Below are 26,085 nucleotides of genomic sequence, written 5' to 3' on the forward strand. Positions count from 1 at the left end.
GGTTTTTCAGTGAATTTCAAAGGTTTTTTAAATGCTAATTCCTAACAATAACAAATGTTAAACCTATGGTTTTTTCAGTGAATATATATAAATATATATCCACAATAATGCAATGGGCAATATGCTGGTTAGGCAGAAAGAAACACTGGAGCCGCGGCCACTGATTCAAGCGTGTTTATTTTCACCACTAGGTCCCAAAGCGTTTCGGAGTTCCGTCACTCCTTTCTCATGGGCAAGCATTAGTGTATCATCAGTTTCATTTAAAGAGCAAGTGCTCGTGTTGTGCAATAAATATAGAAAACATACTAGTGTTCATCATCACAGTCAATAAAGTTATAATACATCAATCAGTTGTATGGGATGTGAAATGCTTACAATATACACAATTATACACAGCCAAAAAATATAAAGCTTTCACCATGTTTATGCAATTCATTGCGTTGTTCGCATATCAGTAATAGAAGATCAATCCTACTGCTAAACTCACAGTAAAAAACAAATGTATTGTAATGCAAGCACAAACTGTGCCATTGCAAACAATTAATGGTGCGTGAGCGGTCCATCGTAATTAATGATGAACGTCAGGGTACAGCCCCAGTGGGCAATCAATAATCATAGCGTCTTGTACTATAGACATAAAAGACATACTACATTTGCTGTAATATTCAGTCAAGATGAAATCAATACAAGTGTTGATGAGCCTTATTGCGGTTACTCGGTTTAGAAAAAACAAGTATAACAGACTGCTAGATGTATAATAAAAAGAAAAATGCTAATGCTGCTCATGCAATTAGTGGAACTGCAGTGTAATCCAGTGCATGTGCAGCTAATCCTATTCCATGACAAACATCAAAGAAAGCCCCAGTGGGCCAATATTGTTCATTGCTAGTCGAACAGCCTCCCTGACCACTCACTATGAAAGTAAACAATCGGATCATGCTCCAGTGAGCAAAGGTATCAACCGCAACAGATGTGAGTGTTATAGATGAATATAAACAGCCGGTTATTGCATACAGTGTCAAACGCATATTAGTGCTCCTCAGCATTCCCAATCGACATCTGTAAAAAAACAGACAGAGATGATCCTATTAAAATCAATAACATAGTGCACAAAGAATACAATTCTAACTGAACACAAAACCTTAAAAGACAGAACAGGAGAACATGGGAAAAGGGTATCCATGGAAAATGTTACAAATGTACGGACATCTCCTCATCAAGGTTCAAACCTATGGTGGATAGAGTGTTATACTTGACAATCATTTTAGATTCTAACCTCCTCAGTTCAATGGTTCTATTGCCCCCCCCCCCTGGTCCGGATGGTATACTGTCAAGGTCACAGAATCTAAGAAGGTTGGCATTTTGATTGTGACTCTCTCTGAAGTGACGAGCAACAGGATATTGCTTATCGTTTTTCTTTATTGCCCTTAGATGCTCTAATACTCTCTTTTTTCCTTTATGGATAGTGCTCCCTACATCAAATCTATCACATGGGCACCTCAATGCATAAACCACAAATCCACTATTGCAGTTCACATGTTTGTTAATTAAACCACCATTTACAATGCAATAGGTCTCGCAGTGACATTATTTTGAGCTATTAATATTGTAAATCACATTGTTTTTTGTTGTTGATTTTCTCTTGTAAAACATTAATAAAAGGCATTTGCTATTGACATTGCAAATGACAATGCCTTTCATTTGTGTTTTTTTTTAAACATAAATAAAAGGCATTGGTATTAACAATGCCAATAGCTTAAAGTAAACATTTAGCTATTGGCATTTTAGATTACAACGCCTTTTATTTACGTTTTACAAAAGAAAACCAAAAAAAACCAATGTCATTTACAATGTCAATAGCTCAAAATAATGTCAGTGCGAGACCTATTGTATTGTAAGTGTGCTGCCCAGTACCTGCAACCACCGGCACACATTAAGCACTGTATAGCTTCCTAGTACATAGGCTGTGCTTGTTTGGAAGTGTGTGGGATTCATAATGCGAGCCATGTGAGAAGTGTTACTCCACAAAAGTAAGAGGAGAATGGTAGGGCTTAGCTTAAGCTGAGACATAGACTCTCCCACCCAGTAGGCATTGTGCTCCCTCGAAGCCTGGCAGTGTAAGGCAGCCATAGTTGAAGACCTGAGTCTTACAATAGGTAGCCCCACTACAATGCACATTTATGCCACTGGGCTACAAAGTCATCCTTCATCCTTGCAACGGGTATTCTGTAGAGCTGAGTTCGACAGGCTGTAATCTTGCACCTGGGCCTGTGTTCCTTGGATCGGCAGATGGTCAATGGTCATTAAGGTAGTAGGAGCCTTACCCGCTGTGCCTTTTCTTATCTTTTTACACCAATAAAGGAGGGGAGGAGCACAACAGTGACGCCATCTAATTACTTTATTGGCCCCCTCACCCACCTGAACCTGCAGACCCGGGCCCTTCTCTGACCTTCTGCTCTAAAGCAGAATCCCACAACCCCTCCCGCTGCTCCCTGGAAAGCACATCTGTCAAACTCAGAGGATTGTCAGAAACATGGGGGTGGGGGCAGCAGATATGTTTGTGTGGGGAGGGGGTGTCGGAAACCTTGTGATGAGCGAGAAAGCGGGAACAGGGGATGCTTTGCTGACTAAGCGCATTTCACGTATGGCTGTCGACTCTCCTCGTGTCATAATAGGGGCTTTCGGACAGTGCTGGTTTTAGAAAAAAAACACAAAGCATCCTGAGAACTGTAGTGTAATCATTCCTATTGGTAGAGTTCACAGGTACCGATAAGCCAAGACTGTCTATATATCATCCATGTGTCCTGTGGCCTCGTTAATAGTCACACGCTTCTAGGCTGAGCAGCAATCCTTGTGTGAAGTCACATGCAATGGACAACCGACCAGCACGCATACTGTACACACTCAGCCTCCTTGTGTTTCCAGCACTGGTCAGTTCCTCCTCTCCCACTGTGTGCGTGTCTCTCTCTCCTCACTGAGATGGTAGCCATGCCCCTCTGGTCCAAGTCTCCATCTGTTCTAAACCCCATGTACCCACAGTTCCGTACCATCCGCCTCGAACAATGCATTAACTCTGTCACTCTGACGTTACAGGTTCGGAAGGAGAGGTGATAGGTGGGCTCCTGCAAGCGGCAGCTGCCCCAGCATCAGTCTCTCTGACTTGAGGTCTGTCAGGCTGGGTGACTGGCACACTGAGCTTACGGAGCCAAGAAGAAGTTTGACCAAACCTTATTCTGTTTCTAATTGAATTCAGCGAGCACTTCGGTTGCTTGTCAAACATTTACAGATGCCGCCCTTGTAAGTTTTCCTGCTAATAAAGTGTCTGCCGTCAGAGAGGCATGGGTGGTGCCACCGCACTACAAAACCATCCTGGAGATTGACATTTATAGTACACCAGAAGGTCTATGGGGTAATTGCGCTAGAGGGCAGAGGTGCCTGGCGCTGGAAACTCAACACTGTAAATCAAATACAAGCACCTCTCTTAAATATATAATGTATTTTAAGGCTGGATCAGTCACTGCCCGCAGGCGACAGGTTCGCATCCAAGTGGGGCTGGTTCAGGACTTCATCCTTAGAGATCAATGTGTGAGTTCTATCGGGTTTAATAATAACACATTTTAAAGCTTCACGCTGCCACACATTATCATACAAAACAATAAGCTAACAACAAGTGCTGATGGGCCTACTGCAAGAAAGGAAAAGTAGTAGTAAGTAGTAAAACAAGGGCCAGCAGCTTGTGTGCTCTGAGCAGGGAGGGGGTGGGGGGTGGGGGAGAGGCTTCCTGAGCGGACGTGTGCTCTGAGGGGGGCTCAAGCTAGGAGAGGCTGCTTGTGCAAAACACAGAGTCTGCCGGGATCCCCCTGTCCTCTCCGTGACCCCATGTGCCTTTCCACTCCGTGCCTGCTTCAGGGCTGTACTGAAGAATTTTCTTATCTGCTTGTTAAAATAAACAAGCAGATTAGAAAAAAGTCTTCACGACAGCCGCAAACCAGGCCATGGTGTCCGGAGGGGCTGTCCGAAAAACAGACAGGGTGGCACCCAAAAACACTCCTTTCCATTGGGAAGCCAGCGTTTACCATAAACGCTGACGCTACCCAATGGAAAGGAGGGGTGGGACTTAGAGTCCCTTTTGCAAATCTTGTATTTACAAGATCTCTCGCAAAGGCGGAGCAGGTCTCTGCCCTGCCACGCCCACGAGACCTAAAAAAGGGGCTTTGTCCTTACAGAGTTTGATGGATTTGCAACTGGTACAGTACTTGCATGCTTTGCACTGATTGCAGGTAAAAAACCCTTTGATATCAGTTTGTTTAGTATTTTTTTGGCACTTGATTCCTGCTCAATGTGTCACCCAATGATCAGGGTTTTCTAAACGTGATTGAGGGGTATTCTCTCATGTATTCCCTCAAATTATCATCATTCCTTAAGACCTTCCAAAACTTTGTCAGACTCCTCCTAATCACCCAGGCTTGATTGTTGTATTTGGTAATGAACCTCATAGGCACATTCTGCACTGTACTCTCTCTTCCTTTTGGAATAAGTACCTCATCTCTGATGAGTTTTTCAACTTTGGCAGGGGCTTCTTTGATAAGGGTTCTACTGTACCCACGTGCCAGAAATCTGTGGGTCATGATCTGTTTTCAGATGGTAACTTTCTTCTGTTCTACAATTCCTCTTGGCTCTTAATAACTCACCAAAAAGAATGCTACGGATTAGGTTTTTGGGGTGGTAACTGTTGGCGTGAAGCAAACTGTTGCCCGCTGTAGTCTTTCTGAACAACCACTTGCAGGTTTTTCAGAAAGACTACAGTGGGCAACAGTTTGCTTCATATATGAAGGGGACTCGACGGGGCACCAGGACATTATAACAGCCGGGAATTGCTACTATTGGTAACTCCGCGCCTTGCCCTGCACAGCACTCGTCCATTATGGCATCTAATATCCTATTTCCCCCACACAACACTTACCCAGCAATGGAGAACTCTGGGAGGTGTAGTTTCCATCAGACTACATCAGGTGTGCGAGCACATGACGTGGGGTAATGAGTGCCCCCACCAATGGGAGAGATGCAGGAGAATTTTAAAGGCGGGGCTGGACCTCAACCTGGAAACGGCGGCATCTGAGGAAGGCAGAGATTGCCGTAATGCATAATGCCAAGCTGTCCATTAAAAGTGCTTCCCAACAGATTCCCCGAGTGGCCTCCTCTTCTTCCTGCATGGAGGGATTTTGATAATTGTTTGGCGCATCAGCCAGATACGCGCAAGGAGGCCCCGTTCTGCAAAGTTTGCCGGAGCACACCTGGTATCTGCATCTGCAGTTTCTTTGTTTTCTGAGGGATCGGTATCGCTCTGGCCCGCCCCACAGTGCAAGCCAAGCAAGGGTTGCTGCCAATGGCAGCTCGTGACTACATGAGAGGGGAGATTCACTGAAGTCTAGTCTGCGGCCCGCCGGACACTTGAATTGGGGGCTGGAACTTGAAGGGGACTCGAGGGGGCACCAGGACATTATAACAACCGGGACTTGCTACTATTGGTAACTCTGCGCCTTGCCCTGCACAGCACTCATCCATTTTGGCATCTTACATCCTATTTCCCCCATGCAACACTTACCCAGCAATGGAGAACTCTGGGAGGTGTAGTTTCCATCAGACTTCATCAGGTGTGCGAGCACATGACCTGGGGTAATGAGTGCCCCCACCAATGGGAGAGATGCAGGACAATTTTAAAGGTGGGCTGGGACCTCAACCTGGAAGCAGCGGCATATGAGGAAGGCAGAGATTGACGAAATGCATAATGCCAAGCTGTCCATTACAAGTGCTTCCCAACAGATTCCCCAAGTGGCCTCCTCTTCTTCCTGCATGGAGGGGTTTTGGTGAATGTTTGGCGCGTCAGCCAGATACGCGCAAGCAGGCCCTGTTCTGCAAAGTTGGCCGGAGCACACCTGGTATCTGCATCTGTAGTTTCTTTGTTTTCCGAGGGATTGGTATCGCTCTGGCCCGCCCCACAGTACAAGCCAAGCAAGGGCTGCTGGCAGAGATTGCCGAAATGCATGATGCCAAGCTGTCCATTAAAAGTGCTTCCCAACAGATTCCCCGAGTGGCCTCCTCTTCTTCCTGCATGGAGGGGTTTTGGTGAATATATATATATATATACACACTGAAATAAACATAGGTTTCAGGAGTGTTATAGTTAGCTGGACATTTCACTTGTACAAAACCATAGAAATTCAACTGTTATAGTTAGTTCAGCTATCATTTGAGATGTCGTCAGTGATGTAATCAGTGATGTCACTGACCATGCCGTGAATGACGTAATATGTGATGTCATGAGCAGTGCCTTGCAGGGGCACGAGTTATAGTTAGGAATTTCTATGGTTTTGTATGAATGAAATGTCCAGCTAACTATAACTCCCCTGAAATCTTTGTTTTCTCAGTAAATTTGTAAGGATTTTTTAAATGCTAATTTCTAACTATAACGGGCCTGAAACCTATGGTTTTTTCAGTGAATTCCGACGTTTTTTTAAATGCTAATTTCTAACTACAATATCCCTATGAGATATAATGTTTTTTAAGTAAATTTGAAAAACACGTGTATACTTTTTATAGTGAAAACAAACTTAACAGTAGTCTTTTATAACTTATAATTATGGCTCCTGGTTTTATGGTATTTATTATTTGGGCATTTCCGTCTGTATTTATCCATATTTCTTTTTAATAATTGTGCCTGTATTTACCCATATATATTTTGGGTTTTGTGAAAAAAATGAATCTGAAATGAGTATATTTCCACATGTATTTGTCTGATAAATATGCACTCATGGTTGAATGACTGTCCGTTTTCAGTCATATAAACACTCTTAAATGATAAACTATAGAAAACCTTTGATATTAAAATGTGCATGTTTTCTTATACGAGCATATATATTGCTCTTTAAGGCTCTTTACTAAAATTTCTTTATTGTTTTAACCCTTTTACTTTTAGAACGACAGACCTATTGGCCTGGTACTCATCATTGACAGCATTTAGAATCGCTCAATAAATAACCCAAATTCCGTTTTTATCCACATTGTAAAATAGAGAAAGAGAGGAAAATAAAAACTTTTCTGTCTGTATTTATCTGTAAAAATCAGTGAAAAGGGAAAACAAGGAGCCCTACTCATAATTTACCAATGTTTTCAACTTAATTCGAACAACAGCGTTCAAAGTTCGATTCCCGATTCCATCAGCATCTTAGCCCACCACTATCTCACTGTGGGTAACACCTTGCTTAATCTTCCCAACGCCCCTGTGCGCCGGCACACCTTTCCGGGGTAGCTTTATGCTTTACAAATGCTGGCATTTTTTAAATTTAGCAGCATAGTAATGACAAATATTAGCACTTTTTTTTTCTATTGTGAATGATATTTTTTTTGTGTCTTCTATTTAGATGTTTTTAATCATGAGAATGCAAATGACACAGTTTGCCGGATAACAGTTTTTAAACTATCCAACGTATGTACATATTAAGCACCTTTTACACTTGTTACGATGGAAATCGAAACCTTTACAGCTTCACAGTTTGTAACTTTTCCCAACACGTGCACAAGTTAAACAGTTAAAATGTGAGCACATCTTAACTATAAAACGTGACATCTAAATAGGTGGAGCCGCATCTCCCTTCCATAGAGTACTCAACAACCAGAAACTATATAAACCACACCCGTTGTGCGAGTATTTTCGTTTTCGCGAGTTATTTCTCCATGCCCATTCTGTGATGCAGGTTCCCTTTTCTAGCGTTGGATTCTCGTTTTGCATCAACAAAACATATTCCGGAGTTCTAAATTGTTTTATTATGGCATAGTAGATATTTATAATACGTAGCTATTTGTCAATATTTAAACATTTATATGTAGAAAAAAGGGTTTTTGTGTGTTTTTGCCTTTTTTTCTGTAAAGTCATCAGCTTGTTTTCAGAAACAGACAGATTACAGCAAATATTGCTCCTTTTCTGGCTCCTTTGAGCTCATATACTGTGACTTTGTATATTATAATAATATAATATTAACACTGTACTTGACCTCAGAGGTGTTGGTGACCCGTTGGCACAAACCCTAAACATTTACAATTAACATCACCACCTTCCAGTTGTTAGTCTGTTTTCCCCTAGGAATCATATACTGTTAATATGTATATTATAATTTTAACAGTCAATGTGCTCAGGAAGGTCCTCCTTACAACATGTGAGCCAATTAGATGTCCCTGCTACTCTGTGCAGCAGAAGTGAATGGCAGGAAACACTTCTACTTTCGATGGCTCACACCCAATGAACATTAATCTTGTTGGAACACCTCAGCCAATTAAATGTTAATTTTGTTCCGCGCCCACATACAGAACACACCCTCCCACATATTAATACATTTCCTCTAACAAAGTGACTTTATCTATGACAAAAGTGAACACTGAATATTAAATAAACATTATTCCACATTATATAAAAGAAAGGCCGCAATACGGTGCATTGTTGTTTTACCAATATAATTTCCACAGCCTACTGCACCCCCCTCGCTCCCAACATGAAGACCCGGGACTCTGGGCCCCAGCGCGCCCCCACTAATATTTTAACAAATACCCCCAGGACTTATTTCTACAGCCTACTGAACCCCCCTCCCAACATAAGATAACCACCCCCCTCCCAACATAAGATAACCCCCGGGACTTCGGGAGCCCTAGCGTGCACCCACTATTATTTGTTTAACGAATACCCTCAAGACCTAGCCCGTCCAGGGGCCTCATTAAAATAAAACGCAGAAACTTGCGACCCCTACGTCAATTGTGCTGATTTTTAAAAACAAATGTATGCTTTTTTTGCGCGGGGTCCCTTTGGGGCCCCCTGAGCAGGCCTAGGGGGTCAGGGTGTTTCTACCCTGCCCCCTTCTCTTGTTTTATACCTTTGTTTCTCAGTTTTCTGGTGACTCACTAAAACCGAGCCACAAGATGGCTGCCAACACTTCCTGGTTTGGAGTGCTGGCAGCCAATCACAGTGAAGCTCACGCACGCGACTTAGGCTCTGCCCAGATATCAAAACTTTTATTTTTCTAATTTCTCAGCAACTACTGAATGGATTTCCACCATGAAGGTCACTTTCTGACCCAAGCACTTCCTTTCTGATAAATTTGGAGTCATTCCGTTCAGTAGTTTCGGCTGTAGCCTTGCACAAAATTTCCTATCGGAAATTGATTTTTTTTACTCTTATTTTTGGAATTTCTCAAAAACTACTGAATGGATTTACACCATTTAGAAAAAGGTCGCTTTCTGAACCAAGCTCTACCTTTCTGCCAAATTTGGGGTAATTCCGTTCAGCAGTTCGGGTTTTAGCTTGTCGCAAAATTTCCTATGGAAATTGACATGGGGGAAAACGCGTTTTGGGGACCCCCTTTTATGTCAGACCCCGCTTGACGAATCACCCCCAAACTTTCAGGATAGGAGTTGACCTGGATAGATTTTTTTGGGGAGAATTTTACCAAGATTCTTCAAACGACGCCAAAGTTATTAGCAAATCAAAAAATGGTTTTCCTATGGAAAGTAGGTTCTAACTATAACTACCTACTGGCGACCACTAGTAGGTGATATATTTACATATACATATATGTGGCTTTGTGTAAGAAGTCATGCAGGAGAGCTCCAGTGAGTACTGAAAAAGTTTAGTCTTTTTAAAAAAAAAACAAAGAGATCAATATAAAATTGGTAGAAAGCGCCCCGTAATATAAGCATGCAGTCTATGGTTCATTTTAATTAGATTAAGGTAGAGAAAATTCCATACAGTGGTATGGAGGCACTATTCAATGCATCAAAGAGATGAAGTATTGTGCACTGAGTGAAATCATTAGTCAGATAAAAACATACACAAATGTTTCAGTGTGAGCCTTCAGGAGAGTTGGCGGTGCTAGCAAAAAACAAGTTGAGGGTGTTCTGTTAAGCTGAGTGAGGAGTAAGTGCTGCACCTCACACACCATTCTGAGTGCAGAAAATGTCAGGGGCCATGTTGCGATGAGCCACGTCACCATAGAATAACACGCTACTCTCTGGTGCTGAAATGCGGCTTATAGGTCCCGGTAACAGTATAAGATATTTGCTAAAAAAAAAAAACAGGGTCCTTAAAGTCCGGGGTCACCACACCATCACATTTCTTCTACCCGTCCCGAGGAGAGTCACTTAAACAGGGCCATTTCCCTTGGGCATCAAGCCTCACCACTAACTTTACCATTCAAGAGGATTTCAATTCTAATGCCAGTAAGTGTAAGAAATATTTCTCTAGCTGCTCCCATTCTGATTCTAGCCTTTAGAGGTTTGGGCATAGGGTGTTAGTCAATGGGAGTCTATAGGAAGGCCAGGCCTTGTAACAGCAAAAGCTGAATTTGGGAGATTTCACTGCTAGGATATGTACAACTTAAGTTAAATGTGTCCTTCTTTTTACCTACACAACCCCTTGATCTCTAAGCTGAAAGTGCCTACTCTAGGGGTGACTTACTTGTAATCAAAAGGAAGCTTTAAGGCCTGGCAGGTGCTTATTCTGCCAAGAGAAAATGGTAGTTTAAAACTACTTTACAAACTGCAGAAGTGCAGGCCTGAGCCATAGGTTTAGCGCTATAGTAGTGGACGGCACAATATATGCTGCAGCCCACTAGTAACATTTAATTTACATGCTCTGTGTACCACAGTACCACTTATCAGGGACTTACCAGTAAATTAAATGTGCCAAACAGGCGTGTATCAATTGTAGAATATTTAGGGGGGAGAGCATAAGCACTTTAGCCCTGGTCAGCAGTGAAAAGGGCCCAAAAGGGGAAAAGTCTGAGCAGTGACCACTCAACTGATTTTCAGTCAAACAATCGACAAACTCTAATGTTTTTGGGCAATTATAAACATTCTACAAATGTATTTTCACATACAGAGGGAAATATTTTCAATGTGGATAACAAAATTAAAGTTACAATTGAAAATGCATATTTCCACATGTATTAATTATCTGTATTCACTAGAGCACTTCCTGAAAGCTATGAATATCACTGATGTCAAGGGGAACACTTGGGGGCCCATTAGGATGGCGGTAGCCACCGCCGGCCTGGCGGGGGGGATCCGCCTGTCATCCTTGCTCTGAAAACCCCCTGCCATATTAGGATGGCGGGGGGGAGGGGACCACGGCGGACGGTAAGACCGTCCGCCGCTTTTCTGCCCTGGTCACAAGGCGACCGGGCCGAAAAGGTATAATATGGTGGTGGTGTCTATGAGACACCGCCAGCCATATTATGATGGGCCAATGTGAATGCCTTTCCAAGGCATGCGGAGAATCCCTACGGGGGCCAGTGGTGGACCCCCAGGGACTCTAGGGGGGTGGGGGTGCACATGGGGGGTACCTATGGTACCCCCCGCATTTCAAAGTGCAACATGGCAGGCGCCGCCCGACGCAGTGGTAACAATACAGGATGAGCCCGCCACTATGGTAGGCGCATCCTAATGCCACCCTCGGGACCCCCGTCTTTATGGCGGGCGGTCCCTTTTTCCAATGGGATGGCGGGCAGACAAAGTCCGCCCGTCATCGAATGAGGGCCTTGGTATTCATTATGAATCCCAATACATTTGGAAATGTACTCTCAAAATAGCAGTGAACTGATGGGAGTTTGATTTATACATTTTCAAACCAGGGCTTATGTTGAGGTCGCAATGTTACTGTCTGCTCCATGGTGTATCTGTAAACATGTGCACCATGCAAGCAGGGACAGTGCACCCTATTACAATCTATGTGCTGCCGGAGGGGAGTTGTGAACCCACGGCTATCCTGTGGCAGCACATTAATGAAAGACAAAGTAACTGCTTGTAGCAGTCAGTTCATCTGTCACTGTACAGATGACATCTGCCTGCACTTCAGAGGGGAAATGCGGGTGCAGTGAGTGACTGCATCGGCCTACAGAGGGATGACTGGGCAGTCCATGGGATACCGTGTCACCCATCCAGAGGGCTGCACTCACTTAGCGCAGTGACTGTGAGCCACCTATTTATGACACATTGTCAGTGTGCCTGCTGAAGGTCTCCTTGCCTATGTGCTCATGTCCATGAAATGGAAGCAGGCATAATGATGGATGGAATGCTTGAATTTATCTTAGTCACTGGTAATTTCTCTGGGCTGCATCCCAATCCATAGCTATTTTGAAAACCATGTCACCTCAGTTTGGACCTGGAAATATGCAAATGAGTCTTGACCCTGCTCCAATAGGAACAGTCCAGCCTGAACTGCCAGGCCAGGTCCTCCTTGAACCAGATGAGAAGCAACCCAAGACTGGTTTCACCCTTGTTTGGGCTCAACAGTCGGGTGTATCTTGGTTCCAGTGACACTATGTGCACAGGACCCACATCTAGGTACACTCGTCCCACCTAGGGTATTACACTGAAGTATACAAAAAAGTGATGAATTGAATGGTTGAATTAATTGGGCCCTTGAGTAATTATCAGTAGCTCAGATTCATTCAAGCAATCCATCCATCACTTTTTTGTATAGTTCAGTGTGACCTCCATAAAATGGCAGGGGCGCAGAGGCAAAGTTTCCTTCACTTGCATAGGGCTATGCCCCATTCAAATAAGGAAACACCTCCGTTAATTACCAGCAGGACTGGGCCTATGCCAGAACTATCTGTATTACAGGACATTGTCCACAGCGTGCTTCTCTGAGGAAGGCCTAAAAACACAGTCTAAACCTCTGATCTTGTTTTCAGGTAGCAAAATTACCATCAGCCAACCATATAGAACTGGAATTTTAAATTACACCTCAAGTATAATTTCTGGTTTCATATGGTCAAAACATATTAATTAAGACGAGAGGTCAATGTTAAATTCATAGTTCTCTATGTTTATTGCCTTCTTCTGGCCTCTTCTACATTGCATTTATTCTGTCCACCAAGTTAACTATTCCTAAAACATGTACTTCCTTACTCATCGCATGTATCAAACATCAATCAATAAAAATCAATTTAGTTTATTAATTTCTCCAGACTATTTGCACATTTTCCCTAAAAAACATAAGGCCAGATGTAGGTAAATGGTATTTACCGATTCGTAAATACCTAATTTTACCGATTCGGTATTTACAAATCGGTAAATGCTATGTAGGTATTTTTACCGATTTATTTACCGAATCTGTAACATTCGGTAATTACTGAATTGGTATTTACCGATTCGGTAATTGCCATTGATTCCAAATGCCATAGGAACCAATGGCAATTACCAAATCGGTAAATACCGGCTCGGTAAAATTACCGAATTTACAAGGGGGACAGGGTGACACTTTGACACCCTGTTGCACCCCTTATTCAGGCTTGTGTGCCATGTGACACACGTACATGCCCTCAGGGCATGTATCTGTGCCACATGGCACAGGTGTACATGCACAGATGTGCATGTACACAGGAATTCGTTATTTACCATGCAATAGTATTACATGGTTAATAACGAATTCTTAGGGGCCTGTGGCACTGTTTCCAGTGCCACCTACATATAGATTTACCGATTCGGTAAATTTACCGATTCGGTATTTTACAGAATCGGTAAATTTACCGAATCGGTAAATTTACCGATTCTGTAAAATACATGCCCCCTACATCTCAATCACCAAATACCGGTCGGTAACGGCCGAAATCGGCCGTTACCGACCGGTATTTGGTGACCTACATCTGGCCCATAATGTTTAGACGGAATGTCTACTGCTCTCCTCTGGTTAGCTGTGCTACCCTGTCCCGTGTTTTAACTCTGGTTGTCTCTGTGCACTTTGCATTTATATCCCAATGATCTTCATAATCCTGCAAGCTCACTGACAAATCTACATAAATAAATAGAGAGCCCAAACCTCTGCACTGAGTGTGTGGTGGCATCCCAAGTTCAACCTTTTTTTGGAGAGTGGATTCCACCCTAACCGAGCAGTTTTGTCCCTGACCCCAGAAGTGCTACAGGGAAACCTGTACACACCCTCTTGTAGCTTCCAAGAGCTTTGATAATCACATCTGCTTCAAAGTATGGCCTGAGATTTGAAGAGGTGGCCGGAGGAGTACATTTTATTTTTTAGCCATGGGTCACATCAAAGTATATTAAGTCTTTCCTAAGACATTAATATTAGAATTACCAGTTCTGTTGCTTTCGTCATTATCTAGGAGGGAGACTAGTGGTTTCAAAGCCATGGGGTTTTGAAGCGTTCGGTACCCTATGAAGAGCAATCATGATATGGCCTCCTTCTCAAGGAACACAAATTAATACATTTCAGCTTGGAAAAATAAACCCCACCACAAAATGAATTCTATTTCACAAGTCTCATTTTCTCAGTTACTGCAAAACAAATGTCAATGCAGGTTGACTTCAGCCTAGTCATGTCAATGGAAGCATGGGTATGCTAACTAAAACATATTTTTATATAGAATTATTTTCTATTCATTAGGCATGCTCTGACTCAACCAAGATGTGAGAAAACAGTTAACACATCATGCCTTTTGCTCTAAACAACCTATTGCAGCCGCCACTTTTATGATTGCATGATGTTCAGCTTTATATTGCTTCTCAAGTTGGTTCAAACCCGTATTTTAAGGAAATAAAGCAGTAGCACATTGGAGAGAGCCTACCATAAAGCATGTTATGTTATGTTATTTTAATTTATTTTGTGCTCGAATCACCCCCGGAGTGGTATCTCGGCGCGGGACCAAGACATACGGACAGGCTGAAAGCGCATTTAAAATAGGTGGGTCTTAAGCACTTTTCTGAAGTGGGAGTGATTTTCACAGAAGCATAATTGTGTAGCCAGATAATTCCAGAGATGGGGGGCAAGGAAGGAGAAAGATCTACTGCCTGCTTTAGACTTCTTAAACCTGGGGACTTTGAGCAAGGCCTGTTCACGTGATCTTAGAAGTCTCGAAGGAGTGTAGAGGAGAAGCTTGGAGTCTAAATATGTAGGACCTATGCAACACACAAAAATCCCAGTGTGGAAGTCTCCACATTTGAATAGCCTTCAGACGGGTCAATGGTATGTAGCCAATTCAAATGTGATGGATGACTGCCCCACTAGTCATCTAGTAACAAACCTGTAGGGCCAGTATTTTAAGAGAAATAAATTACTACCATCTAGGCTGATTCAATATGTCAGCCTGTGCAGTAATTAATTTTGCGGAAACTGAATTCTCAAGTTTGGCTCACATGAAGGGCTCCTACTCCTCCCAGTCAAGCATGCATCAGTCCCCTGCCTGACCCTCCAAATCCACACTGCTTAGACATGGGCAATGTCATGAATCCTTTCTTCAGTAAAAAAATACAGGAGAGCAGACAGCACATTGACATCTCCAAGCCTGTGTTTTCTCGGAGGCTCCACTTACTGTTGTCCTTCTCACAATAACCAAACAGCAATTTTCAGTACATAAAGTAATACCACAGCACCACTATTTACTTTCTTCAAAATGCAATTCTCAAACCATCTCCACCCCTCATATCTTCTCTAAGGGGAGACCTCCGCACATGCAAGTGTCCTACTTAGGGCTAAATGTGGGATGAACCAGGAGGAGTGCTGGTAAAATTGGGAACATCTACTGCAAAATGGGAGAGGTTTAAGGAAAAGTAAGGAGGGGTTTAGGCAAAGGTACACTACTACAAACACCCACCCATCCACAAAAGAGTAAGGGGCCTATTTCTTAAAATGTAACGCAGTGCAGCAAGTCACCTCACTGTGCTCTATTACAGGGAAAGGGCAGGAATGTCTCATGATACAGCACTTCTTGCCTCTTCCCCAGCGCTGGTGCACAATAGACTGCCAAGTGCCAACTCAGGCACCCTTGCACCATGTTGCAAGAGTGTCTGTGTTGCATGCAGGATTGTTTTTGTGCAGGAAGGGCACCTTTCTGCACACAGTCAATCACCTGAGGCATATTCCTCATTCTGCAGCACACATGGAAAGATTAAGTAATAAGGAAACATAAAGATATTTCTCCCCAGTACACCACACCTGAGAAGCCGTAGCATTATGGTGCATTCTTAGTTCTACCAGTAATGGTAAACATGGAAATGCATCAAAACAAAGCAACACCCATGGAAGGCCTCCAAGGGGGAGAGTAATGCAATGCAATTCAGCGATTTGCACTGCATTGCATTACTTCAGATTTATCAAGGTACTCAGGGCCACTCAAAGTGGCCTTGCTTGGCTTGATAAATAGCATTTTGGGATAGTGTCACACATGCACAATGTTGCATGGTGCAAAAGCAATGCAACCACTTGATAAATATGATCTGAAAGCCATTGCTGTTCACAAACACATTTTTTTAAAGTCGCAACATTCCTATGCAAGACAACATAGTAGTCAATGCACTCCAGTCCAGCCTTGGAGTAAGGCAGTGATCACACATGCCCACTCACCAGGACTGCAATAAATTCCCATGGAAAATAATGTAGACACAGATTTAAACTAACAACTCAATAGCCATTAATGTAAATTTATTTAGGTTAAAATTCTGTTATATAAATATATTTTTTATTATCTGTAAATGTAACAATACAGTTAATTAAAAAATTTATTTACATTAATATTTTATACTTTTATTAAAACATTTAAAATAATGTAAATGAATTCTCCGCATATCATCCACACAATGTAATGCATGTAAAATATTTTTTTTACTTCTGGGAGAATAAATGAAATAATACACACTTAATATGTTAATTTGATACAACATTTTATTTGATTAGTTCTAGGTTTATAATATATATATGGTGCTGCACTACAGGGGTCATCACACCTGCCGGGCTTAGCTCCGCTGAGGCGTGCGAGGCTCACCTAGTTTGTTCTGTGTGGCGGCCGGGCATCGCTCCGCCGAGCGACCCACCCCCACTGCTTCCTTGGCTGGCCGCGCTTTGCTCCGCTGGTCAGGACTACGATTCCCAGCAGCCCCAACCCAGGACGCCGCCACCCTCATTCTCCAGCGCCAGGAGGCGCATAAAGCCCAGCGTGCTGTTGAGGACTCTGTGCTGCACTACGGGGGTCATCACGCCGGCCGGGCTTAGCTCCGCTGAGGCGTGCGAGGCTCTCCTTGTTTGTTCTGTGTAGCGGCCGGGCATCGCTCCGCTGAGCGACCCACCCCCACTACTTCCTTGGCTGGCCAGGCTTTGCTGCGCTGGTCAGGACTACGATTCCCAGCAGCCCCAACCCAGGATGCCGCCACCCTCATTCTCCAGCGCCAGGAGGCGCATAAAGCCCAGCGTGCTGTCGAGGACTCTGTGCTGCACTACTGGGGTCATCACGATGGCCGAGCTTAGCTCCGCTGAGGCGTGCGAGCATCACCTTGTTTGTTCTGTGTAGCGGCCAGGCATCGCTCTGCCGAGCGACCCACCCCCACTGCTTCCTTGGCTGGCCCCGCCTTTGCTCCGCTGGGCAGGACTGCGATTCCCGGCGGCCCCGGCCCGGGGTGCCGCCACCCTCATTCTCCAGCGCCAGGAGGCGCATAAAGCCCAGCGTGCTGTAGAGGACTCTGTGCTGCACTATGGGGGTCATCACGCCGGCCGGGCTTAGCTCCGCTGAGGCGTGCGAGGCACTGGGAGGCGCATGAAGCCCAGCGTACTATCTCGTCCCGCGAGGACGCGCGCGGGGCGCGCCGGGCTAAGCCCGGGACAAGGGCGGGACAGTCTGTGACAGTCCGGGACAGTCAGGGACAGGGCTGGGCCACCCCCCTAAGCTGTGGAGCAACATAGCCCATCCAACAAAGAGGTACTGTGTCAGCTGTTGGAAGGATAATTGGATGTTGTTTCCCCTATTCATTTCGCAGAAGGGAGCGAGGTTAACATCGTATGCAAACCTAGAGGACTGAAAAGGGGAATGGGTAAAAGAAAGACTACAGAGGGAGGTATAGATCATGCAAATGGGAAAAAAGGGAAAAAGGCCAAGAAATCACTACATGCATCTTCAAATTGTGTTTTATCAAATATTGAATTGTTAGTGGAAGAATGTGAATAGATTCTATCGAGGGCCCCAAAATCTAAAGACGGAGGGAATATAGACCCCTTATCAGAGGCTGTAGCACAGAAACAGGGTAGAGTAATCCCGGTAATGTTTCAAAACAAACGCCTCCCTACCCACATAGAGGTTGAAATTCACCATGCCCCAAAGAATACTGCTGTAACTAATACTATTGATACTCCAAAGGGGTGTACTCTAAATAATGGGGTAGAGATCCCGCCTAAAATAATAGAGTCTCCAAACAGGGAGGGGGTAGATGCTTTATGTGATATAGGGATTGTCTGCTCCAACAGATATGCTATACTAGAAGGAGAAACAAGAGAATTATCCGAAGTACTAGAAGTAGGACCAAGAGACCGGGAGAAGAGCCCAGTTAGCACAATAGAATGTACAAATTGCCAGAATTTCAAAAATAGTTTCTTTAAAAAAATGGGCTGTCTGGAAGAGGAAATAGTGCAGATAAGGAAATTGTTGACGGGATTAATAAGCAGGGTGGTAAACAAATCCCATGTGCACCTCAAACAGCAGTGCCATCTTTACTGGCAAAAGACCCAAATACCCGGGCAGTACCAGTGGCTTGGTCAGCAGCTGGCCTTAAAACTTCAGGACGGCCGGGTGCTTTAAAGGCCCCTCAGACAGTTACCACTTCCAAATCGGGAAAAATTCCCATCACGCAGGCAGGAGAAGCTAAGGTCGCCAAAATACCTGAAGCGCCGGCAGTCCAAATGCTAACTAAAGTACCATCAGGCAGGGGGACAGCAGTGTGGGATAATGCCAGCCCTTATGCGGGTGCAGTAAAACAGCTAGGCCCCTTGCCAAAAACCAAACAAAGGACCAAAGGTTCTTGGAGTGACCCCAGAGCAGGAATTAAAACATCAACTGCAGGGGAAAAAATGTATAATGCCCCAAAAAATACATCGTATAGACCCTTGAACACCACTGTCTATATGACTGGGGTGCCGAAACTTAGCCCCAAAGCATATGAGAGTAGGGATTCTATCTGTAACAAAGCAATACATTGGCTGCGCCACATAAGAGGGTGCAGATCAATTATAAGGGAAGACATGACCAAAGTTCAAAGATTGTCTTTGCCGAGCTCTGATACAGATTGTATTGAAATCCAATTAAGGGACAGGACATTAGCAGAGAATTTGGTAGCTCTGGAGTACAGAACATCTCCTCCCTGATACTCCAATATACAAATTAGACAGTCACCCTGGTGGTCAAAAGTTAACTACCAAGAAGATTCAGACTTGAACAACATAGACTGACTAGGAAAGAGTTACCAGACAATTAATTTGCCACACCCATATAGTGCCCAAAGGAGTGAGCATAAGAGGGAGACCATAATAATTACCATAGAGTGGGAGGAGACGGCACTTACTAGAGAAGAGAGCTTTGGGAAAGGGAAGGAAATTACCAGCAAAGGCCATAAAACCCCAAGCATAGTGGATGAGGGATCCCCTTCCCATGCAGCATTGAAAGGAATGGCTCCAATATCTAATGTTATCAATCTCCTTTCATGGAACATAGCAGGGCTTCATAAAAAACTGGCCATTCCGGAATGGAATGAATTCATTGATACCTTTAATATCTGCATGTTCCAAGAAACATGGAGCATGATCCCACTTCATAAAAATGGGTATGCCACTTACTTTATCCCAGCAACAACGGTAGGGAAAGGACGCCCCTCAGGTGGGCTTCATATATGGTTGAGTGTGGCACTGAATTGGGCGGTCACTGTCCATAATTTACCCTCAGATGATATATTATATATATCCCTTAAAGGCCCCAACGGGGGAAATACAGTGGAACTGTTTTGCGTATATGGTAGAGGTTCCCCGGGTGGCCAAACATCGTCAATATTAGCATTATTGGATGAAACACCGGCAGGCATTCCCCCCTGTTCTAATGTTATAGTAGGGGGAGATTTTAATTGTACATATGAACCCCTAACTGACGAAGACCTTCTTGGTCCTAGCACGGACGATTGGAAGCAGCACATCCCGGCTTTAAACTTGGAACCTATTAGGAAATGGTCGGCTAGAGTAATACAAATAAATGCCCTAACTATAAAACATAATCTGCGTCCACTCAACGGAAGGACAATTTCCGACTCTAAAGGGGAAATGACGTATAATAAATTAAGTTGCCCGTCATGCATAGATTACATATTACTTGACATTCGACCATGGGATAAACTAGTAGATATGGAGGTTAGACAATCGCAGGATAGTGATCATAACCCACTTTGTATGAAAATCAATTGGGGGAGTGTAATTGAAGTAAAGAGTGCCCCGGTAATGATCACAAAAGAAGTAATTCCATCGAACTGCAACTGCAAACTAAAATGGCATAGTGTAAGGTGTGAAGAGGCTACATTGTCAAGTATTAAAGAGCTGGTTCAAGTAGAGACTAGAGTCCTTACATCTTCTAGGATTACTCTGGTTAGCGACCCAAGCTTCAAATTAACTGAGTGCTACAAGAACTTAATTGACAAAATTGGTCTGCATTTTACTGTGGGGGGGAATAGGGGGTTTATGAAATCTAAAAAAAAAACTCAAACGGCACACCCTGGTATACACCCGAATGTAGGGAAAAGAGAAAGGCAATAGCAACTTTCATTAAGAAAAAGGATGTAATAGCAGTAAGGCTAGCCAGAAAATAGTACAGTACGAGCATTAAAACAGCTAAAAGGGATTGGGAGGAAGAACACTGGCAGCAACTTATGCACGCTGCCAGTATGAAAGATTCATCTGTGTTTTGGAATCTGGCCAATAAACTTGATAGAAGGGCTGCAGAGCCTGTACCAAACCACATAACGGAGCAGCAGTGGCATTCCCACTTCTTAAAACTGTATTGTGGTGAAGCAGATGCGAGGCAAACATTAGAGCCATCTATTTAATTTGGGATGGAGAATGAAACACATATAGAATCCTTTACCGCCCAGGAAGTGCATTATGCTATCACAAAAATACTACCCGGTAAAGCAGCAGGACCGGACGGGTTACCAGGCGACCTACTTTTGCATGACCCTAACCCCTGGTCTGACTTTATTGCCCTCCTGATGAATCTGATTCTCCAGGGACATCCTGTCCGTGAATCATGGAAGGGCGCCGAGGTAGTGGCTATATACAAGAAAGGTGATAGGGAGGACCCTGCCAACTACAGGCCAATAAGTCTAATTGATACAATTCAGAAAGTAGTTGGCAGGGTAGTTGTCACTAGAATAGGGGCGTGGCTTGATGAAGACAATATTCTGACTCATTTCCAGGCGGGTTTCCGGCAGAATGTGGGCACAATGGACCAGGTTTTCAGGCTCTTCGCGATATACTGGAAATCTGTGACCATCGCGAAGGGCACCTTATATCTAGCTTTTATTGATTTAAAAACTGTGTTCGATGTAATCCCCCGTGACAAGCTTTGGAAGGTGCTGCTGGATATGGGGTTCCCATGTTATCTTTTGGAATTTATTGTCAGGCTCCAGCAAGACAATTACGCCAGAATTCGGTGGGGGAGTCAAGGACAGCTAACGGGGAGGGTGCCAGTGAACAGGGGGGTCCGCCATGGCTGTGTGATGGCTCCGACATTGTTCTCCCTCTTTATCAATGGGGTGGTAGCCCATTTGAGGGAGCACTCTGCGGATGCCCCAGTCCTGGCAGGGGAGAAAACACCGACCCTCCTCTTCGCAGACGACACCCTCCTGTTGTCCAAAACCCCCATGGGTCTCCAGCAACTACTGGATCGATTCAGTATGTTTTGTAATAAGCGGGGGCTAACTGTTAACACCACTAAAACTAATCTGATGGTTTTATCCTCCCAAAAAAAAAACTAGGAGAGTAAACATTACTTTAAATGGGTCTCCGCTTGAGGTGGTGGAGGAATTTCACTACTTGGGAGTCAGGATAAACAAGAAAATGAAATGGGACTCCCACGTGGCCAAGATGCTCCTAAACCTCAAAAGAGCTTCGGGAGTCATCCTGAGGAACCAACGGCTGTCTACTAGTAGGCCGATAGCCCCGGCTCTTACCATCTACGAGGGCAAGGCGCTGGCATCAGCGGTTTATGGCTCTGAACTATGGAGATGTGAGAACACAGTGGATCTGGTAAGAGCAGAGAATAAGTTTGTGAGAGACTTAGGGGTCCATCAGGATGACGGGTCCTACCGGTGAATGGGACCACCCGCCATAAGGGCGGGGGTCCCGTTTTACATATTAAGATGCGCCCGCCACAGTGGTGGGCGCTTCCCGCATTTTTAGCATTGTGGCGGGCGGTGCTCAAAGCACCGCCCGCCGCAATGCTAAAAATGCACGTTGTGCATATCAATGCAGAACATGACAGGCACCGCGAGGAGCCTGTCATGTTGTGCATTGAAATGCAGGGGGGTACCATAGGTACCCCCCATGTGCACCCCCCACCCCCACGGAGTCCCTGGGGGCCCGCAACGGGCCCCCGCAGGGGGACTCCGCATGCCTTCCGCTACGGAAAGGCATTCCCAAATGCCTATCCTAATATGGCTGACCGCCACCATATAAACCCTTTTCCGCCTCGGTCGCAAGGCGAACGGGGCGGTATAGCGGCCTACGGTCTTTCCGTCCGCCGCGGCCAACCATGCCATGATAATTTGGCGGGGGTGTTTTTAGTCAGGATGGCGGGCGGATTGCCCCCGCCAGGCCGGCGGTGGCTACCGCCTGCCTGGCGGGGGCAATCCGCCCGCCATCCTAATGGACCCCTTAGTATGCCTCCCGCTCTCGACCCCCCTGAAACCACTATTCAATGATATGGGCAAACGCCCAATCGCAGACATAGTACGCCTCCGTCCTTTGCTGTTCTGGGTACGCCTAAGGAGGACACCAGAACTGGCAAAATATGTTTTGGTGTTGGATGAATTGATTGCCCTGAATACCGCGAACAAGATACAATGGCTGAACAAACTGAGACACTTGGTAGTGAGTTTAGAAATATCCGAATTCTGGACATATTGTAGAGTGTTGAATGTACTGGAGTTCTCAAACAAAGTGATTCAGATGAACTAAAAAGAGCACAACCTAGCATGGTCTCATTGAAAAACAAATGCATGAGTGGAAGGTCATTTGAAAGGGGACATCAGTAAGAGGGTGCCCCCATGGAGATGTGGAGTGGTGCTTACCTAGAAAAAGCTTTAAAGGCACGTTATGCAGAATTCTGTACTTTGCATGCAAGCCAGCAGACTTCTGTATGCTTTGTATGTGGGCTGTGCATGCAATCTTAGCATAAGGAGCAGTTTGACTATGCCAATGCATGCAAGCATCACGTCTCGCACTCAGGTTCTTGGGATGGGGAGTTCAAGCACGTAGGAAGGAGGCCTACACCGGTGGGAAGTTATAGGGTGGGGGTAACAAAAGAAATCTTATGCTGACTTGCACCTGATTGTGTGAACCTCAATAAAAAGAGAACATAAGAAAAAGACCACAACTAATTGAATTGAGGGAAAAGTGGATGTAATTCTTGGGTATTGTAGTTTTTAATTAGAATTAGTGCATAGACATATACTTTACTACCTTTTACTTGACTATGTGAACAAAAAAGGGGACGATAAAGACCACAAGTGCTATTGAATCAAGGGGATATGGTGGGGTGGATGGGTGGGTTGTAGTATTTAAAAGAAATAGTAGATGAAGATCTTAATATCACTACAATTGTGATGGTTGAGGAGAATCCACCAAGACGAAGGTGAACAAAGGAGTATTCTTTGGAGGAATACAGTTGGGTGGCATTCACATGCTTTGGAAGTCAAGAGTGTGTCATGGCAAACTTCATAATGAGGAAGCCCTCTCTTTTCAGTGGGTGTTAGCTCATTTCACCTCCCCTGGTGTCAGGCTGCATGGTTTCCAGAATTGACTAGTTTATGTCATTCTCAGTAAGAGAAATCTCCTAAAGTGTTTTGCCAATGTTGCTGTCATCACTTTACATCTCAGGTGAGATTGGTTTTATTTTGTTGTTTTTATGTTTTTTTAAACCATTTTATTTGATTTTTCTTATCACATTCAATTGCATTGCCATTACATAGCGTTATTTAAAACAAATTACTTTTTTGTTTCCAATAGTTGCATGTGTGCTCTTGTCAGGATACAGGTTGTTTGTTGGGCATTGGTAGATAATATAATGATAATCTTTTTCATGCCTCATGTGGGATCATCCTTCCTGTCTCTTGTCTGGTGTGTAGAACTACCAGGAGACTCAGTGTATTACTAAGTTTGGGTTCAAACTGGGTAGCAGTGGTTGGGAAGGGGTAGGATGTGTTTGGGTAGGCGGTTATTGTTGCTGGTGGCTTCTATTTGAGTCTTAAGGGGACTCGTTTCTGCAAATGGTAGTCATACCTTTGTTGGAGCTGTTGAGGGAGCTCTGTTTGTTCTTTGTGTGCGAGGGGTTCTATGGTGTTTGGGGTTCCATGCAGATCGCGATTGGGTGGGGTCTGAGTTGGCTCCCCTGTGGGTGTTGGTGAGTCTTGGCGCAGTTGAGTGTCTGTCGTATTGTGTTGGAAGCGTTGCAGGAGTGTGGCCCATTCTGTGGAGATTTTACACTTTTGTACACCTTATATTTATATATATTTTATACAGGATTTATAATGCGCATGGCTGCCTCAGCAACGAGGCATCCCAGCGCAACCAGAGACTAGAGGAGAACAGGGGGATACAACAAGCGTCCTTTGTTAAATGGCAGGGAACAACCATGTCTTTACAGACTTCCAAAACGTCAAAAGATTGGATATGACTCGGATGTTCGCAGGGAGGGAATTCCAAAATTTGGCCGCCAAAAGGCCAAACGAACGGCCCCCCGCCCTAGCTTTTCTTACTCGAGGGACACAAACCAGCCCGCAATTGGTGGATCTCAGAGCACGCCCGGGCAAATAGGGCTTCAGTAAACCAGAGAGCCCGATAGGGGCTTGGTGCATCAGGATTTTGTGCACGATGCATAGCACCTTAAAGTGAATGCAGGCTTCAATGGGCAGCCAGTGCAACTTACAGAGCACATGAGCCACCGACTGCGATCTAGGCAGTGCTACTAGCATACGAGCTGCTGCATTCTGGACTCTCTGGTGGCATTTAATACTCGCTCTATTGGCGCCCAGATATAAAGCGTTACCATAATTAAGCCTCGCAAAAATGGAGGCCTGCAGGATGGTTTGGCGCACTCCGGGTGGGAAAAAACCAAGCAAAGGTCTTAGACCTCTCAGAAGCCTAAAGCAAACCGCAGCAGCAGCTCTTGTCTGCTTTTCAAAGGTTAGGCCAGTGTCCAACCAAACACCCAGGTTCTTTACCATCTTCTTCGGTACCGGAGCGGGTTTAAGATGGTCAGGCCACCACTGCTCCGACCACAGCTCTTGGTCTTTCCCATAGAGAAGAATCTCAGATTTACTGGCGTTTAATTGAAGGCAGTTAGCCTTCATCCAGTCCGAGATAACAGACAGATCCGTCTTGAAGCTTTCCAAATTTGGACAGCAAATGGAGAAGGCGATCACCAGCTGGTTGTCGTCAGCGTACAACACCAAGAATAGCCCCCAACCTCTGGCCACCTCCGCCAAAGGTCCCACATAAAGATTGAAAAGAAGTGGGCTCAGGATGGAGCCCTGCGGCACCCCACGAGATAGAGCATGATCCTGAGGGTGGAAAGGAGGTACTGACACTTGAAACGATCGCCCAGCCAGGAAGGAACAAATCCACTCCAGGGCAGCATCCCTGATTCCGATCGTCCAAAGGCATTCAAGAAGGATCACATGTGACACCGTATCAAAAGCAGCACTTAGATCCAATAGGACCAAGGCCGCGGAGTCTCCTGCATGCAGCCGGCTACGGATAGATTCCGTGACCGTAAGGAGAGCTGATTCAGTGCTGTGGCGGGGGCGAAAGACATGTTGGGAAGGGTCAAAGATGTTATGCGTGTCAATGTATTTAGACAGGATGGAATTGACATGTGCCTCCACCACTTTCGCCATAAAAGGTAACTGAGATATGGGGCGATAGTTGCCAGGGTCGTCCAGATCAAGCGACGGCTTTTTTAACAGTGGGGTCACTTTTGCATGCTTCCACGCCCTAGGGACGGAGGC

Source organism: Lissotriton helveticus, chromosome 8, assembly GCF_964261635.1.
Source record: "Lissotriton helveticus chromosome 8, aLisHel1.1, whole genome shotgun sequence".
Classification (NCBI taxonomy): Eukaryota; Metazoa; Chordata; class Amphibia; order Caudata; family Salamandridae; genus Lissotriton; species Lissotriton helveticus.